General features: G+C 30.5%; 1 long non-coding RNA gene across 1 annotated transcript; it reads right to left on the minus strand.

The window, feature by feature from the left end:
* Positions 1 to 219: 219 nt before the first annotated feature.
* Positions 220 to 10,587, minus strand: LOC113381712. The gene is made up of 3 exons (XR_003367574.1): positions 10,446 to 10,587; positions 9,996 to 10,087; positions 220 to 325 (listed from the first exon to the last, which is right to left on the minus strand). It is a non-coding gene; the product is annotated as an uncharacterized LOC113381712 (long non-coding RNA).
* Positions 10,588 to 20,814: the final 10,227 nt, after the last annotated feature.

Genomic DNA, 20,814 nt, shown 5'->3' on the forward strand with positions numbered 1-20,814 from the left:
GGCTGACCGCTGAGTTGCCCTCTCGAGAAAAGTGGTAGGCTGAAAGTAGATTCTGTCCGCTTTTTTATTTCAGTGAATAGATCAATCAACGAAACGGTTTCTTCGAGCAATAACATTTGTTTAAACAATCTATATGTTTGGATTAAGGAAAACCAAATACAAGAAAATCAAGCAAATAAATTATTAACAATAATAAATGAACATGTTGATGCTAACTTACCCAATGATGTGCAGAGTATTGCACAAATGATTGAAAAAGATGAAAAACCTCAAATCGCAACTGCTCTTGACTACCATCATCCCTCCTCAACTATTGAGGAGCAATCTGTAGCGAGTAAGTATTAAAATAATAAGTAAGTATTAAAGTAATAAATTATTAAAAGTATTGATAAAAGCTGTATATTCAATAGGAAATAATGAGCCAGCAATTGAAGAGCTTCAATCATTAGCAAGTAAGTATTTTGTTTATCATTATTTTCTTAATAATATCAGAAATTGTACATAAGCCCACAATTTGCTTAGTCTTCTGCTTTTTTGGTAGGTTGGAGAGAAAAACAGAGTTTTGGTACTAAATCAGTACATACGAGTACTATTTTTGCTATGCTATTGTGAGCTTATTGAAAATAGCTCAAAAATGTACTTCTTGCTATATTATAATGTTTAATAAACAATATTTCATTCTAACTTTCTGAAAAAGAATATGTTTTTATCAGCAAATCCTATTTGCTAATTTTGTGTTCTCAACGTTTCAAGTTATTTTGAACAATTTGCCACTAAATTTTTCAATGTCAACGTTTTTATTGTATTAAAAAATTAATCGTGAAGTTCATTTTATCAGCAAAGATAATAAGCCCGAAGATAAGCCCGAAAAGTCATTGAATCACTTGTCGACAATGTTGGAGAAAATTACACTTCATCTTCAAGAAATGATGGAAAATCAAACTGAAATTTGTATGTTTTCAGTTTCAGACGAAGAGGAGCAAATGGGAGTGATACTATTGAAGAGTATAAGCGAAATAGAGGAGTTTGAAAAAAGGTTGAAAAATGAAAAATTTGCTTTGGACCTGGTAAGAAATATATATACATATATATATATATATATATATATATATATATATATATTATATATGTTATATATAACAATATCAATAAAATCTTTTACATAAAAGTTACTCATCTGAAATACCAAAGTCAATTTATACATTCTACTTGGACATTTTTTGAAGTTCATATCCCGATTTCAGCAAAAGTGTGTAAAGTGTCAAACATTTGGTAATATACTTCTAAAGACTTTAAAATTATCTACAAATTTATCTAATAAAATTATTTTAAATCTTATATATCGAAAAAGATATTTACATCAAAACAACTATACACAGATTGTGCATTCAACTTGAACGGTTTCAAGTTTATACCAAAAACTGTAAAAAATAACACAGTTTTATGAAGTCGAAAAATTATAATTTATCATTGAAATAATAATTTATATTATTTATATAATAAATAACAAATATATGCAAATGCACATTAATTAATTAATATATTAATAATTTAGTACGCAATAATATCACAACGTAATTGGAACCACGTACTTCAGAAAATTAAATTTTGTATAGTCTGATTTCAAAATTGATGAAATTGAATAGTCGAATGTACAAAACTGCAATGCAATTTAACCAGATAACTGCAATTGACGGATATACTCGTCACGAAGTTGTGGCAGAATTTTTTGTATTGGCGAGTATAGTCGTCATACGAATAAAACTGTCACAATTTGCTATTTTAATTACATTTATTGAAAAGGGCTAAAAATATTATGAATGTTCATGTCCCTTAGAATATTCTGAGGCTATGACTGTACTAGGCTGCAGTTTTTTTATATATAAATAATTTAAATTATTATTTATAATAATTTATATTTATATAATTTATATATATATATATATATATATATATATATACAGGGTTTAACAACATACATAGAGAAATGTATGCAAAAAATTCCAGAACATAATTTTGAATTTTATTACTTTTATGTTACGAACACATTAACCATTTCAAAAACAAATGTTTTAAAAATTATTCATAAATAATTTTATACAATTATATCTTGAATGAGGTAATTTATATAGAATATATTTTTGAAATTTTGGAAATTTTGCTTTTTATAATTTTTTATATTTTTTTTTATATATACCTTATCATATTTTTATAAAACTATTTTTTCAGGCAATTATCAGTCATAATAAAAACATTTTTTTATAGATGATTAATAATACCAAATACTATGCTTAAAAGAATAATAATAAATAGTAATGAAGAATGTTTTCATTCTATTTGCAATCTTAAAAATACCAAGACAATGAAGACGCTTATGTCAAAATTTTTTTTATTTAGTTCGCTTTCCCGCTACATCAGATTAATACATGGACAGCCAAAACAGTTTTACAGAAATTTTCGATGCACATTTTGCCCAAAGATATTACATACTCCTGTTTCTTTGCAAAAGTACATCAAAACCTTCCATTGCTCAACTCCCAATATTTCTTTACAAGACTCCAATATCCACCGCACATTTTACAATAATTTTAGAATTAATCATGAAACATCTCTTGCACTTCATTCTTATGCTTTGCCTTATTCTCTAATTCCTTCCACAGACATTCTATCAAATGCTCTTCCTTCCTCGCCTATTCCTTCTACATACGCCCACATTCTTAGAAACGACCCCTACAAGACTCACACCAAATAATATTTTATCGCTGCACTCTCGGAAGGTGTTTACAAGTATTGAATAAATGAATTGTTGCTTTTGCAACCAGAAATGCAGTACAAAACTAAAATTAGAACCTATAAATCGAAAGCTAGAAAGGCAGGACCGCCTCCAGGTGGTTAGGGATGGAAACGTCAGTCCACTGACGGCTAAAAGTCCTGCACAACACCCACAAACATAATATTTAAAATTTAAGAAATAATCAATTATCAAGCAGACGCTACATAGCAATGAGTGAAAGCTCGAGCTATATGGAATAAGAGTAAATAATGAATGAACTGCCTGCAGACGTATCCTTGCGCGCTGCTGCCGGTCCTAAGCCCGAGTAAAGGAGGAAGGTTGTGGGGCGAGAACATCTTTGATCCCCACATAAAAGCGGCACATACCGCAAGCTCTAGGTCATGTCACTGGAGAACGGGGTTCTTGGCTTAATCGCCCGGGTCACGAGGAAGGATCCTCTATAAAAAACACCCTCAACACTAAGGTAGGGCGCGCGACGAAGGAGTGAATGGCTGTGAGGAAATACGGTTCTGACCGACCAACTCCGAGGCACCAGCCAACACCTCGACAGTAACAGGCTTGCCCAAGCACTAAGCGCTACCTGGGTCGACTGCTAATCTTCTATACTCGTGGGAACAATAATAAACACCCAAAAATCCAAAATTAAAACGGATAACTCGTTAACCAAAACGGCCGCTGCCCAAAAGGAAGAAGCCAAAAACCAAGGGAAAGTGCTGGAGAAGGGGGATACAACCCCTAAAGAGAAAGTGGCAGAGAAGGGGGACACAACCCCTAAAGAAAGCATAAGCAATCTATACGCGGATAGTTTGAATAAAGTTAAAATTGAAAGAGAGAAACTTGAAAGTTTTCTTTTTAATGAGTCGAACAAAGTGTCCAAAGGCGTAATAAAGTTCATTCTCGAAAAATGGTCAAATTTGGAGCTAATGCTTCAAAAAGAAATTTTAGAGCACGAAAAAACAGAGGCCAAATATAACGAGAAAACTACCAACATGTCATATGCAAATGTGGCATCTAGAGCACCTAATAAACTCCCAACGCAAATAGTGCAACAAAAACCAAAAAGCCAGTACATATACATTAAACCTGAATGTGATCGAACAGACAGTAGATCAAATGATGAAATAAAGGATCACGTAAAAACTGGTCTAAAAGATATTAGTAAGCAGATAAAAATTAGAGGTATACGGCAACTCCAAAATAAAGGAGTTGTCTTAGAAGTTCAAACAAAGAGAGATATAGAAATAATGAAGAAAGCAAATCTGAGTGCGCAAAAATTAGTTGTGGAAGAGCCCAAGAAGCTACAACCACAAATAATTATGTATGATGTAGATTGTAGAAGAAGACTGCCATGAAGAAAAGATAGCAAAGTCGTAAAAATCAAGATAATAGCTGGTTTTACCTTTTTCCTTCTAGTTTCAAAAATTGTCGAAAAAATCTTAACTTTACTAGTTTTGGAGATATCGATCGTATTCTTTTCACCCACGGACCTTTTAGCCCCGCTCTACCCTACATTAATATTTTTTCTCTGTGCATGCATACGTTTACTGTTTATTTCTGCCATATTTAAATAATTTCAACACATATTTTCATACTGTTTTATAATATTTTTAGCCCACAATAAAATGAGTGTAGCAAGTAAGAGAAAAACTCGTCAATATTAGGATGAATAATATTTAAAATTTGGCCGCCGTTCACGATGAGCGGATATCCCTTTTGTCTGTTGTCAGCAGTGCTTGTAGAACGAATCAATGAAACCAGGTCGTCTTGAGGCCCGTTTGAAGGCAAAACATCGTAATCATGTAAATTCAGATTTGAGTTATTTTAAAATTTTAAAGGAAAAGTTCGAAAAAAGAAAAACATTGCCGTCTCTATTTACTGCACTTCTTTAACAAATAATCGTCATCATAAGGCGAATTATCAAATGTCATTATTAATTTGTAAAAGTGGAAAAAACTGCACCATTTGAGAAAATTTGATGAAACCATCAATTTCAGCATTTCTTAAAACAGTTTTAGAAAAAGATGACATAGAAGTGAAAGGCATGCCACTCAGTAATAATACTGTTCGCAGAAGGATAGACGAAATGACTAACGATATTGAAAACCAATTAATCGATAAGTTAAAAACTAGACATTTCTCAATACAAATGGATGAATCGACTTCAAAAGACAGTGAGGCTGTATTGCTGGCATATGTACGATTTATTGATGCAGGACAATTTTCTGAAGAAATGTAATAATAAGTTAAAAAACTATTTAGTATTGAAAAACATATCAATGAAAATCTTGTGCTGCATATGGTGCTCCTAAAATGATGGACAAGAAAAATGGCTGCTTAAAATTGATAAAAGATATAAAACCTGAAATGGTTATTGTGCATTGTGTAATTCATAAGGACACTTAGTTGCTAAAAATATCTCGCCTGTTCTAAATGAGGTATTACATGCAGTTTTAAAATGCATTAATACTATTAATATAAAGCCAGTGCCAAATCTGAACGTTAACTATAGTAGATACACCACTGGGCGTATGTACTAATTTGTAAACAACCAATTGTAAACACTTGTCAGCATTTTCTGCTAAATATTGTTATTTTTATAGATTGCAGAATGAAAATAAAATAAAAAAAAAAAATCTGAACGTCATTTCAGGCTGTTTTGTGAAGAGCAATGAAAGCGATGTGAGACTTTTGCTTAATACGGGAGTAAGATGGTTTTCTAGAGGAAAATGCTTAAACAAATATATGTAACTGTTCGATGTTTTAAGTGAATTTTTCAATGACAAACCTGAAATGAAGATTTCATTAATTTCCGATGATAAAGTTATTTAACAGATATTTTTGAAAAATTGAATATGTTAAATAAACAACTCCAAGGACCAAATAAAACACTTGTCGATGCGAAAGCGAAGATATTTTGTTTCATTACAAATATTGAATTGTATATAAAACAAAAATGTAAAGTAACTCGTGATGCTTTGCTTGTAATTAAAAATCATCCGGATATCTTATCTGTCGATTTGAGGGAGAGATTTGAAACAAATTGATTTCCCAGCATGGATGCTGCTGAATCCAGTATTAGTGGATTTGACTGATGTTTCGAATATGCAGTATCAAGAAAAACTTGCTGAATTTCAAAATCATGAGTCATCAAAAACTTTATTTAATATAAAAGGGGCAATGGAATGGCTTTGTCGAGAAGTTGAAGTCAAATACCCAAATGTGCGAAAGAAAGTTTCTTCTGCCGTTTCCAATTTCATATTTAGTAGAACGTGGATTTAGTGTTTTGAATGATTTATTGATATCAAAAGAATAGACTTGCTATAGCAGAAGGAGGCGAGGCAGAGATTTGAGATTGAAGCTTAGCAAATTAGAACCCAATATAAAATCTTGGTGTAGCAAACATTAAGATCAATTATAGCATTAAATATTTAGAAAAAATCACAAATAAAATAAATTTGAATTTCAGTTTTTTATTACATGTTTCAAAATTTTAACATTTGTGATGTTTTGAAAACGATTAAATTGTAATTGTTTCCTAAAACTTATTTATTATTTTTAAGAAACAAAATGTTAAATGGTTTTAGAAACGTTCAGGTAAGGCATAGCACAAAAAAGGTTGAAAATCACTGCTTTAAATAAAAGCACTGATAAAATAGATTCAGCACAAATTTTATATTTTATTCGTGCTGTCACTAAAGATTTTCAATGTTACAAAGAATTACTAGCTTTGGGGGTACATTATCAGGAAGAACTCGCGGGACCGATAATTTCGAAAACTTCAAAAAAGTATGTAATAAATTATAATTGAATGTAAGTAATTTAATTAGTGTCTGCACTGATGGCGCACCTTCTATGAGAGGCAAAAAAGAATGATTCGTCGCATTGTTAAGAAAAGGAAACAAATTCAAGAAAATTGCTAAAAATCTGCGCACACATACAGACGCTTTTTTTAATTTATAACGTTTATAATTGAGATTGAAATGATTACTCCCTCGTTTCTCACTTACAAACTTTGTCTTTGAGAGAAAATCCGATATTGATGATATTACATGATGATAGTAATGATGATATTGCATTTTCTCTAGTCTCAACTAAAGATGCTGCGAGAATGTTGAGGACGTTCTCTTCAATACATGATATACCTGCGGAGGAGGTGTTGATCTTGTTTACGGGGAGTCATACAAAATCAAGAATAGAGAAAATGACCTTGTAAATAATTTAAATCCAATTCTTTATTGTTCAGGACGTGTACATTTTTCTAATGTGGCACCACGCATTTGGGGCACACAAATAAAGATATAAATATAAAGATAAATGTCTCAAGGTCAAACAAAAAAATCTAGATCTCATATACAAGTATATCTTCCGATCCGAGATCAGCTAACATGATCAAATAATCTCTGCCTGCCATTCTTCACGAATAGTTACTCAATGGAGACATCCCAACATATTTATTTCTTTATTTGCATATAATTATTATTTGTATTTGCTTATCATTGTTTGTATTTTGATTTTGTTTTTTTGTATTGACGTCACACATTAGCTCATAGAATTTGTATATTCTGATTGCTAATTAAAGAAAACCGAAAACGGATGTGGTAGCAAAAGAGTAAAATAGGGTAGGATGTAAAACCTTAATCAACTTTTCAACTTTACTAACCGTAAACTTAATAAAAGGTAGTTATAAATACATTAAATGATTTACTTATAACTTAAACCAATCATGTTTTAAGAGATTGTTTCTGAACAGCAGATGGGTGTGAGTGTGACGTCAATGTGTAAAATTAAAAAAAAAATTTGTCCGCAAATTTTTAATGAATATTTAGTGAATATTAGAATTACTGGTCTATGATATGAAATAATAATTTGCTACAAACATGCTTTACGAGAAGTTTAAAATTCGTCAAATAACAAATTCATTCCGAAATAATTGTTCATTAGACATTTAAAGTGCGTAAGTTTATGTATTTTTTATATTTGAAAAAATCAACATACATATTTAGTAAACAATTTTGTAATTGTGCACTCTAGATGAATTAAATTAAAGTCAATGTAGAAATCAGCTGTATTAAAAAGTACCAGACCAACTTTGCCCTCTTAGACAAGAAAAAATTTGTTGACAATTAACTCAAATTTTTACAAGTTTATTAAGTGAACATTTTTTTATGAATATTGCTTTCAATTCAAAATAATAATCAATTAACAATTCATCAATTGAACATCAATCAAAATAATAATCAATTAACAATCATTAAAAAATTAATCATACTGCTATGAATTAATGGAGTAATAGTATACTTATTATCAGGTATTTGAATTTGAAATATTTTTTTTTGTTAAACTAACTACTAAATTTTTATTATAGGTGCTTGCAGCTATTCATTTTTTTGGTAATGATTCATATGAAACTGATGTAGGCAATTGCTATATGAATTTCCCGAGAATTTCTGTCAGTCGCTTTATTAAAACAGAACTGCTAATTGTAACCACATTTATGCTAAACAACGACAGGAGTAAGTCAAAAACATCTGAAGAGCAAGGCTGGAGAAGTTGGGAAAGGATTCTATTCAAAGCCTCTCGCTATTGATGATGATTTTCAAAACACAAGAAAATATGAACTAGTTTATTATATAGAAGATAATAATGTATCAGTGATAAACTGATCTTTTCGCATTATTCTAAAACGTGAGTCTGAGACCGCAATTCAAACAACTGCTAGAATTTTTGTCACAGCTTTATGTGATACGGCCATTTAAAGAATAGCTGTGAAAAACACCGAAAATCTAATGAAACTCTTACTTAAAACTTCCAAACAGAGCCAGTATTATACGTGATATATTTTCTGATTCAAACTGTATGATTACTACTATCAAAATATGAAGTCAACTATATAATAACCAAATCGTTGTGTTTAAAAAAATAGATCAAAGTGAAAGTTCAGAGTGGTTTTCAGCTCGTCACAAAAACAATTTTAAAACTTTGGACCATGATCTAATCAATCCAAGGTCAATGGCCAATCCAACTAAGGCAATGGAATACGGCATGAAAAATAGAAAAACAAAACAAGAGCCAAATATCCTGTTGATGTGATCCCAATTGGATTGTTAGTGAAGCTATTACAATCCTGGTTATGCACTAGTATAGATTATTTAGTTATTAAAAATAACAAACTAATAAAAATTGTACAAATTAAATGCCATTCAATATGATATCTTTGATGAGGAGATTCGACACTTTAATGTTGGCTACTCAAATATAGATAATCGAAACCATGTTTAAAAAAGAGCAATATTTATTACGCTCCATGCCAAATGCTAATGTATGTGTCTGATATAAATATCTGTAATTTTCATGTTTGGTCACCAAAGGGTAGCAGTAGGTGCTTAATTACTAAATCCAAAGATGAAATCTTCTTAAAAAACTTAATTCCTTTAATAAAATACTTTTATTCCATGTACTATTTAAAATAACTTTTCAACAATAAACAAAATGCTACTAATACAAATGTTTATCAATATAAAATAAAATATTTCTACCAAGGACTAATAATCAAGACCGAAAGATGAAGTTTAGTTGCAATAAGAAATAAGATACAATCAGAAGATAGTTAAGCTCCCACAAAAGATTGCTGTGGCACCAGCAGGTATTTATATAAATGGGAAGGGTCATTACTCTATTAATATTGAAGTAGTAAGTATTATTTAGTTGATTACTTAAGTATTTTGAATGTTGACTCAATAATAAATATCATCAGATATGTAATGCTGATGAAAGGATATCGTTTGCGAGTAGTAGATATCCTGCCGCCACATATGGCGTTGGCATTTTTCAGGTCCTAGTAGTTAGAGCCCTACCGAATTATTTACCTATTTAGTGGGTAATTTATAGATATATTTAATACAGCAAATCAAGAAAGAAAAAACTTATCAGTTGTACATTTACAAGAGTTTCAGGTTACCCATTAGAACATTGTCTACACACCCCACACAGGGCACCGATAAGGTTTGAGTATACTGAGGAGCAATACAATGAATTGCACAAAAAGGCTAGGAATGTTATTGAACGAACATTTGTAACTTTATTTAGTTGCAAAATTTATATATGATACATATCAGTTTCTAAAATGCTACTGTTTTAGTTGATATTGTAAGTATTTAATTGTAGTGTTCTAGATTGATATGAAAAACATAAAGGTACTTACGTTAAGAATCTGTTACCCAAATCACCTTGTACGGCCATACAGCCAAAGCATTCCCATAACCTTTCATCATATACATGTTTCTTTATTGACATCTGAAATTATAAAACATTATAATATTTGATATATACAAATGTAAATATGAAAATCATATGAAAAGAAAGAAAACCTGAAATGCCCATATAAAAAATTGTTAAAATATAACTACCATGTGGATTGAAACAATATCGATAAAGAATAAAGCGAGTACGTACTCAATAATCTGATAAATAATACGGACATTTAGACATGCAGTTTAAACTTAAATCGATAAGCAATAAGCAAAAAGCAAGAACGTTACTAACAAATATTTCGCAAATAAAATCAAAGAAATTGCAGAATAGAAGGCTGTCAAATGTTATTTCTTCACAGATTGAATCAATAACCGAAACTATGACACACCAAAATACTAACCGAAAGCCTGCAAATAATTTTATCGCCAATTCAGATAAATATTTGTACACTAGAGCACTCAATTTAAACAAAATCAAATTAACATTACAAAAACCCATGGTTGCAAATTCTGCGATGTGAATCACCACACGACATAGATTACAAAGCAAGCAAACGGAGAGCGGAGTAAGTTGTAAGGGTGCCGGCACACCTTACCATGCTGTTCATACAGCACCCATGTGGCTCCAGCCGCAAACTAATCTAAGATTTTGTCAAATGCAACTTTAATGATTGATTATATAGCAAAATAACTATTTTAAATGCGGAGATAATAAAGAAGAATATCTCGTAAATGAATTTTAATCGTAGGAAATTAGTTTTCTCTCATTTTTGATATCAATATATATATTTTATGTTTTTAGGATTATTTTGTTTGCAAAGTATTTGTTCTTTTTGAAAGTTATCTGTAATTTTATCCTTTTAAATTTTTGTATTACTTTTCATTCCTGCTAAATTTGTCATTCCATCGTCAATACTTTTGCGCATTTCTCTTATTAGTTTTTAAGTTTTTAATATCAACGAAGTAATGAAATCGAACAGTCACAGATAACCGTTGCCCTTATCACATTTGTTAATGATTTTAAAGGCATGTTCAAACAACTAATAGAACAAAATAAGTTAGACATGAACATGTTAACCAAATTAGTTAAAAATGAATGGCCAAGTTTCTTCGAATTGCTCAATGGAATGCAAATTGTGTTCTAAATCATAAAAATGAATTAATATTATTTTTACAACACATGATTGATGTGATGCTAATCAGTGAAAATCATTTAACAAATAATCTACATTTCAAGATTCCTTTCTATTATTTCTATAAGACTAATCACCGAGACAATACTGCACACGCTGGATCTGGAATATTGATTAAAAACAGTATTTCACATTACACACTAACAAATTTTCAAGAAAATTACGTACGAGCAATTACAATATGTATTAATACATTTCCTTAAGATATCATTGTCTATTCTGCATATTGTCCGCCACGTCACACGATGAAAACAGATGATTATGAAAAATTCTTTGATATATCAGGACACAGATTTATAGTGAGTGGTGATTTTAACAGTAAAAATACCTTATGGGGCTCTAGACTCACCACCCCCAGAGGTAAGCAGTTGGCACAAATTCTGTTAAATAAAAATTATTCATTCTTATCGACTGGAAAACCAACTTATTGGCCTACTAGTGCAGTAAACGGAGAGGAAAAAAGGGTATAACCTCTGAACTTTTTTACTGTGTTCCGAATTGAATGAAATTTTGGAATTAGGTTCATCCTACCCTCAAGTTCAAAAGTGAAAACAATTCGGGTTGCGCCATCACTCCCCCCCCCGGGGAGATAACACCCCTTCTCAATTGTGTAATTACATTTTTTCAAAATAACGTAGTAAATCGATAGAAGAACTAATTATAAGAAAATTTTTCAAAAAAACTAATACTTTTCAAGTTACTGGCCACTAAAGATTCATATATTTTTGGCGTTTTTCTTCGTTTTTTTGCAAATATCTCCTAAAATATACATTCTAACGAAAATCATGTAATGAACAAAATAATGTCAATAAAAATCTTAATAAATTGTATTACATAAAGTGTTCTAGGAAAAATAGTAAGCAAGATTTTAAAGAGCAAAGTCGTTTTTTATTTCGTTCAAGATTTAATTGTTGTATTTAAAGCCATCTAGTGTCGAGGTTTTACATTTTATGCATTTCGGTGAAATTGGGTTTTATAGTGCTCAACATAAGCTTTAAAATGAGTGCTGTTTTAAAGTTTTTTGCGTGTAAAATGAGTGAGCTATCATGCAAATAAGAAGCATATACGAATTTTTTTTCTTTTAAATCATATGGTTTAATGAGCGCCATTTCCACCAGAATTAAAGTAATTCACATTCCATCTAGAATTCACTTCATTATAGACATCTTGATGGATTCTAGCAGATTCACTAATTTAGTACAAACTATTTTCAAAAAACTCACGATTTTATAAAAAAAAAATTCTCGGGGGTGATGGCGCAACCCGAATTGTTTTCACTTTTGAACTTGAGGGTAAGATGAATCTAATTCCAAAATTTCATGAAATTCGGAGCGCAGTAAAAAAAATTCAGATGTTATACCCTTTTTTCCTCTCCGTTTACTGCCCCTTCAACACATGTGCCGAATTCGTCATTGATATGGTCCCTGATTTTTTTCCACATCTCCTTTTTGGTCCGTACATTTATCGAACGTAATTGGGGTTCGTAAACTTTATAATAATGTATTCAGGATTTAGTTCGTTCTGAGGTCCAGACCTTATCTTGCGGATCATGTTGTCGTTAATCTTTCAGAAGCAAAAATTCTTCCAATTAAAAATGTTTCGTTTCGAGCACTGTTTGTTGATCATCATTGTTACTCTAATGATGGGACTGTTTAATATTTAGTTCTATGTGGTTTTTGAAGTCTGTACAATACGGTTTGATCTTAGAAATTTACTGTCTCATGAAAAAAGATAAGATCAGTCATTTGTCGTTTGCTTAGATCATTGGCCCCGGATTTCTGTAAGATTTTTTCGTTTCCTTTCCTTTTAATGATTGTGCTCAGTAGAGTCCTTTTTTTGCCCACTTTTCTCACGACTTCTTCATTTGCTAGAATATCTGTTCACTTTATTTTCTCCATTAGTCTCCAGTACTACATTTCAAAACTCTCCAGATAGATTTTGTCGGGCTTTCTTAGAGTCCACGTCTCTGATCCGTACAGAATTTCTATAAATTTTTCCCATTTCATATTTTACCATCAAATACTATTTACATTTCATTCCTAAACATTACATGTAGCCATTTTCTATTCTATTTACAGAAAAAATGAATAACAATAATCGTCAAGACTTTTGATAGGAGATGCTCAAGATAATCTCCAATAATTTTCTTAATCGATAAGAGTCTTCATAAAACTGTTTTTTGCATATGTATCAAAAATGATGAAACGCAAAAGAGTAGTTCTGTCTATGAAAGACAAATACGATATCATTAGGCGTTTAGATGAATGAGAACCTGCAATCAAACTAGCCATAGAATACGGAGTTGGAAAATCTACCATAAGTTATATACGAAAACAAAAATCCGATATTATTGAATTTATATCCAAAATAGACTCTGCCGATGGAGTTAAGGAACGTAAAACCATGAGACTGGCTGAAAATAAAGTTGCCGATGAAGCCATTTATAGATGGATTATTATAGAAAAAAGATCCCAAGGTGAACAGATCAATGGACCAATTCTATGCGAAAAGGCTATGGAGCTCAACCAACAATATGGAGGACCACCTAATTTTCAGGCCAGTACAGGATGGCTAAAAAGATTTAAATCCAGGCATGGTATTCGTGATCTGCAAAACGAAGGAGAAAAGTTCTTAACTGATCTCAAGCCAGATGATGGTGACTCAACATTGCTTATCACAGAAGATAAAGTTATTGTAGAGTTGGTAACTGTTAAAGAAGAAAACGAAAATAAAGAAGTTAAAAAAGAAATTATTCCTTCAGCTGAGCAAGCATATGAAAGTTTGGACATTGCATTACGCTGGTTTGAAGATCAAGCAGAGAGTGATCAGTTTCAAATTTCTGTTCTTAAAAATATTCTCGATCTTGCTGCTAGCAAGAAAAACAATGAAAGTTTAAACATTTTTTAAAAGAAAAGTTAGTATTTTGAAGATATAAATCAATTAAAATAACACTAAGTGCTAGTTACTGATGACTAAAAACAATGAGAGGCTGTTATCTTCTCTATTATATGATATATATATATGTTTTGTCGTCGGAGAGGCGATATCCGAGTGGAAAGGGTTAAATAGTCGATATTAGATAGTTATATTGAAATATTTTATGTCAGTGGTATGTAAATATGTAAATACAAAAAATTAGTTTATTTTTCACACGAATGAAACATATGCAAAATATTCATGAACTTGCACTTATAATTAATTAATTAGTTATAGCTTTAATTAATTAAATTTAGTAGTAATTAAAGTAGTATTTCCAGAGTACATATCAGTTATTGTGTTATAATTTTCAAATTAAATAAATGAAATAATCATGAATATTTATTATGATTTGATATGAGTTTTATGTTATACAGCGGGGCTTCTTAAACTTTTCATTCGCGACCACATTTATGATTGCGATTTCTTGACGACTCCACGTAAATATAAAAGAAAAAGAAATTTATATTTTTAGGTAACTTATTTATTAGGTATACGAAGATCTAGACGTAATGTTTTAGAATGATACGATTATATTTAACTTTAAGATCTCTCGCAACCCCAGAATTTTTCTACGCGACCCCAGATGGAGACTCATAGTTTAAGAAGCTCTGTTATACAGTATAGGTATATAACAAAACAATATACATATTAGCATATTGCCTTATTTAAAATCAATTAAATAAGGCAATATGGTTGCATTTTACATATAAAATAATATCACAGGCAGAATCTGAGAAATCTCGATTGTATGAAAAGACATTATTACTTTTCTTAGTCTTACAAGTATGTTTGTATGTTTTTGTTGAACTTGTTAGTATATTTTAATAATTTTCACAAACTAGTGAAACTTCAAAAACTAATAAAATCTTCACACCTAATTAAATCGCTTGATCCATTTTCTCGAAAACGCGCACAAAGTTTTAATCTAAACTTTCTAACTTCGAAGTTCGAATTTTATTCGAAGTTGCATAGATATATTCTACACACATGCATATACATAAATATTGTTTCTAATTTTTGCCAAATTATCAGCAAAAAACATTTTTGCCGTTTTGCGATACACCTTACTGTACGAAAACACTTTTTAGATAATAATTTAATTTCTTAGTTTTAAACTCAATGTTTGCATATATCACTAAAAACCTACCTATATATATATATATATATATATATATATATATATATATATATATTAAGATTCATAAATTGAACACAGGTCTATATAAAAATTCTAGATTTTCCTTGTTAATATAATGTATATTAAAAACAATTAAATCATATAAAGTACGTTAAATAATTTAACTCAAATTAGTTATATATTAAAGAAATTATCATCAAATTTGAGAAAAAAAAATAGGTTAGAAATTTTTTTAACAAACAATTGAAATCAAGAATCAATGAACGAGGCTTAGCAGTGTGTTCTATCCAACACTATTATGATTCAAAAGTTACAGATACATAGATTTAAAGACACAAGAAGTGCAAAAACGGCTGCTTTTGAGAGCATCTGATTCAAACAACATTTTCTTGCATTGAAAAAGTGAAAAGTGATTATGATTACACTTTTGCAAGGCAGGTTCATCGGTTTGGGAGTTGCAGAGAAAAAAGTTAAAAACTCGACATTTGGTGGTCTGAAATGTTTATGACAAATCGTTATTGTTGTTTCATATACATAGACAGGTAGACAAGTAGAAGAATAGGAAGACAGAAAGATAGACAGGTAGGAAGGTAGAAAAGTAGACAAGAAGGCTGGTCGACTGGAAGATAGATCTACTGATAAGCAGGTTGACAAGTAGCCAAAAAACGGGTAGACAGATTAGCAGGTACAAAAGTAGACAAGTTAACTTATTTTGACAACTTAATTAACTTAGTTGACAACTGTCACAAGTGACACTTAGATAGGCAGTCACTCAAATAGGTAGACACATAGATAAAAGAAGAGTATATAGATCGCTCTCTCGGGCCATATTTCGTTGCCAACTGACAACTAGTTCGAGCTGCTCTCCCTACGCGTCGACCGTAGAACGGGTGCGAACGAAAAATACTATAGAAACGCACCAATATTGTAGACCGTTTGAATTCAAAATAAAGAAAAAAAGAAATTGAATTTTAAAAAGCATTTATTTGTAACAATAATATTTTACATTATATAAACACTACATAGTAAGTAGTTCTATTTATAAATTCAAAATTAAAAAAAAGAAATTGAATTTTAAAAAGCATTTATTTTTAACAATAATATTTTACATTATATGTACACTACATAGTAAGTAGTTCTTTTTATAAACAATGCACAGACAGCATAAATATTTGTATATAATATATTGTTTGTATAAAATATATTTTATAACATATTTTATAATATATATTGTTTTGTAATATATTTTGCCCTAGCAGTTCATGCCAAAAAACTGTCTAAATTATATATATATATATATATATATATATATATATTTTCTAGATTTCTAGAAAATATAAATATAATTTAGACATTATCTATACCATATAATAAAAGCATTGAGAATGGATCCAAATAATAAAAAGAGTGCGCGTAAGGATCACACGCGATTGAAGTAAAACTTTTAATATAGTATGAGTAGGTAATTAAGATAAAAATAAAAAAACATCATATTTGAATTTTAAAAATCATTTATTAATAATCACATAACATCAATAACACTGTTTGAAACAACAGCGATAGATTAATTGCTATCATATTTCATATATGATATAATAGGTTTGTAATAACTGAAATGAGAGACATAAATTTTGCTTTGTAAACTATGTACATTTCTGGAGAAAACTGCATCAATAGTCGTGCCATATCTTGTGGTTGATTCAAATGGAGAATTATTCATTGTTAAATTAAATTTATTATTTAAAAAATCAATTAATGGTTGAGATTCTTCTGAACGAAAATTGACATTGAAATCTCCAGCAAGAATTAATGGCATTAAAGAAAATGATTTCTTTTGGCAAATATGATTTTATTTCTATTCATTGGAATAGATGAAGATCTCCTAAGAATCGGCACAGCTGTCCTACTGATATTAAGAGTTTGAATATGATGTACAGCTTTCTTCCTAATTTTGTTACCTATCTTACTAGGAAATTCAAACCATAAACGTAGAAGTTCATCATTATCGCCACATTCTATGTACACTAATTTTTCTACACAGCCATTAGCTAAGCCATCACTTACATCAATATTAGTTGTTATTATGTAAAATTTATTCAGAACTAAAATTATTTCATACGGCAAACCCCCGGTATCAATAACCGATTTTTGTGAAACTGCTGACGAATGTATGATTGTTGATCTGTCGCATGGCAACCTACATAAATATCCGTGGCAGTAGATATTATTTTGTCTTCAACGAGATTCAATATAAATTTATTATATTCCATGACACATTTATTCTCTAAGAAAAGTCTTATTCCATGAGGACATAACATAAAAAACGTGATTCAATTAATGCAAGTTCATATAGGGTTTAGCGTTCGACGCATGACATGACGGGAGTGTATCGCGACTCGCGACATCAGCGCCTACCTGCGTCGTAGGATTTACACCCGTGTCGCGCCTAAAGAAATTTTTACACCCATATCGCGCCTAAAGAAGTTTTACTTCAAAAACAAACAAGAGATAGAAGTTTTAGATCTCTCTTCATGCACTCAAAAGTTAACTTCAAATCCCAGCAACAACAATTTAACAAGGTCATAAATTTATATTGCAAAAAAGAGGAACATATTCAAAAATAAGGAATAAAATTAATGCCTAAGATATTCTTGTAAATTAACTCTGTGTATATTTATCTTGGTGCTCAATCAAATAATGATTAAGTTTAGTTAAATCTATGTATAGTCTCTATCTGAAAACCTTTTCTGCACATTGTGTTAATCTGCTTTAAAATGTTGAACGAAATATCATTATCATCATTATCACAAAGAAAAAGAAACCATTATGTTGTCATAACAGTAACTGACAAAAGTTCAAGAAAGTTATATGCAAACAATTTTGCCAATTTAATTACAGGATAAAACCAGAATTACTTGCATCTAAAAAGCATATCAACAGCTTACTAAAATGAATTACTATATGGGGATGTCATTTGAAAACTAGTTTGCTGTTATCCAGTAAATTATTGTACAATTCATGATCTATATACTTCTTGGCATCTATTAAACATATTATCGCCAATAATAAAGGGAAATAAACTGTATAGCAAAATATACTCCACGAAGTAGCAACTTATTTAAAATTTCCACATTTGATAAAACATTTAACAACCTCATTATGTATTACTATAAATTTATAAATAAAACCACATTCATGAAACAATCACAAAAAATATGAACATTGCGTACAGTTCAAGTATCAATTACTATTTGATTTGATAGTATCGCCAGTCCCCCAATTAATCAACATAAATAAAAATGTACATACATAAAATTGCATGGCTTGTGGAAGTCAATGCGGATAAAATATTCAAGAATAAATAAAAATAAAAACAGCATATGAATTTGATAGAAACACCGTTTATAGTAATTTACCACCATAAGAATAAATGATCTTGAAATTGAATCAAAGCTTATACATATAATCTCGTCAAGTAACAGAAAAATTAGTATAAGTAACATTTCATATAGACATAATACATATAATATAAACTAATGACTATCCTGAAAGATACTGGAAAAGAATGTTCTTTGAGCAAATAAGAGTTGTAAAAAAAAAATTGACAAAAGCAAATAACAAAACTAAACATAAGGGTTGTTTTGTTGCAAGAAAGCTCTTCCAGACTTCAGAGTTTTATTATATTTTGTTCATAGCTTTTCTTTTTATTATATCTTGTTCATTAGAATTGACATATCTTTCCGTGAGACATCGATTAACACTGTTGCATAAATTTTTAATAAAAAATATTACAAGAGATTTGGAAAAAAGGCTTTTAAATTATGCTTAGTGCAACTGAAACTAAATTCAGGAAGAACATACTTTTCAAGTGTTTCTAATAGTTTTAGTTTAATATTATCTGCAGTGCATAGTATCTGTATGAAATGATCCAATACTTGACAACATTTTTCAATTTAATACGTACAGAATTATCGTTAATGGCACAATGAATAAATATATTGCCATTTGTTGGAACTTGAGATAAACCATCAACACTATCAAAAAGGTAATTCATGAACACCAAAAATTTCCCTGTACCTACCGAAGTAGCACTCACATTGGCTTCGTGAGCATGTACAATGAAATATCGAAGTCCAAGCGCTACCCGTTTAGAAAATACTTGTGCTGCAAGGCTTACCTTCATTTTTTTCATTTTTGTTTCATCAAGGTGGTGTTTCATTAAAGTAGTGCATTGGCGAAACATGCCCAAATTGCTATCAAAGTCATAATAATCTCTGATATCCTTCCAATATGCTTCGTATGCATCTCCTTTTTGATCCATAAATCTAACATTATACCTAATACAGTTATTTCTCATGCATTTTAGCAAATGTGGAGGATCATACAAAGGAACTATTTCATGGCCATCTATTTCAAATATAAGTCTACTCCATTCAAGATTTTGTGTTTTATACAGTTCCTCAGTATCTCTAAGAAGCATATTTATAGCTTTGCCATTAGCAGCAAACTGATCACAAACTGTTGCAATAACATTTAGACCAATACTCAGTAGCTTTCTTATGACATCTACAATAATACATTTTAAAAAAATGATATTCACACTCCCATCAGAGAAGTAAAATGCAAGTGGTTGCACCCAACGATGTTTTAAGGCTTTAACTAACAAGACAAGAGAATGATCAGCAAATAAACTATCCCTGCCATTTGCCAGTGCCTGAAATGCAACATATGTAAAATATATTACGGTATGTGTTTCTATCTAGAAGGCAGTTTTAGATGCAGAATTCTGCATATGGATCTCCACTGAAACCTAATAAGAAAACATTAGTGTAAAATGTTGTTGCGAAAATTTTATTATATTGAATCGCCTACCTGGCATGTTTAATGTAGGCAATGCATTAGCGGTGAAGTGCCTGTTATATTTCTTTTCACGAAGCGAGATCTATTGCAACGCAAAGGTGTTAATTTCTCTAAATCAGGATTTTTTATTCTTTCCAGCCAAATAGCAAAACATCCAATTATTTATATCCTTTTATCCAAAACTATTTATTTGTGATTAATGTTTGGTTATTTTATTCTCATTACGTACTTTGTCATTTCTCTCTGCAAATACATGCAATTTTGCATTTTTTTTAGTATTAGTGCACCCTGGAACATAACACTTTGACATTTTGCTTGCAAACTAATCACCTGTCGAAATTGTTTGATTGCCCGCGTTGAAATTCTTACCCGATGAGTGCCAAATCGCTGCAAGAGCGCAACTTGGGCCAGCAGCTCTAACTAAAACGAGCAACAAACTTTTGTTCGGAGATTACCGGCCATGGGTAGACATTTCGCTTTAAACAGCAAATAAGTAGACTGTTAGGCAAGTGAATCATATACAAATCAACCACTAAGTAGTGGGTCGCATGACATCGTGCCTTAAGGCAAATTGCTGGAACATCCCGTACCAAAAATTAT

Source organism: Ctenocephalides felis, unplaced genomic scaffold (assembly GCF_003426905.1).
Source record: "Ctenocephalides felis isolate EL2017-DRISC unplaced genomic scaffold, ASM342690v1 CF-g0.4_SCAFFOLD_03021, whole genome shotgun sequence".
Lineage (NCBI taxonomy): Eukaryota > Metazoa > Arthropoda > Insecta > Siphonaptera > Pulicidae > Ctenocephalides > Ctenocephalides felis.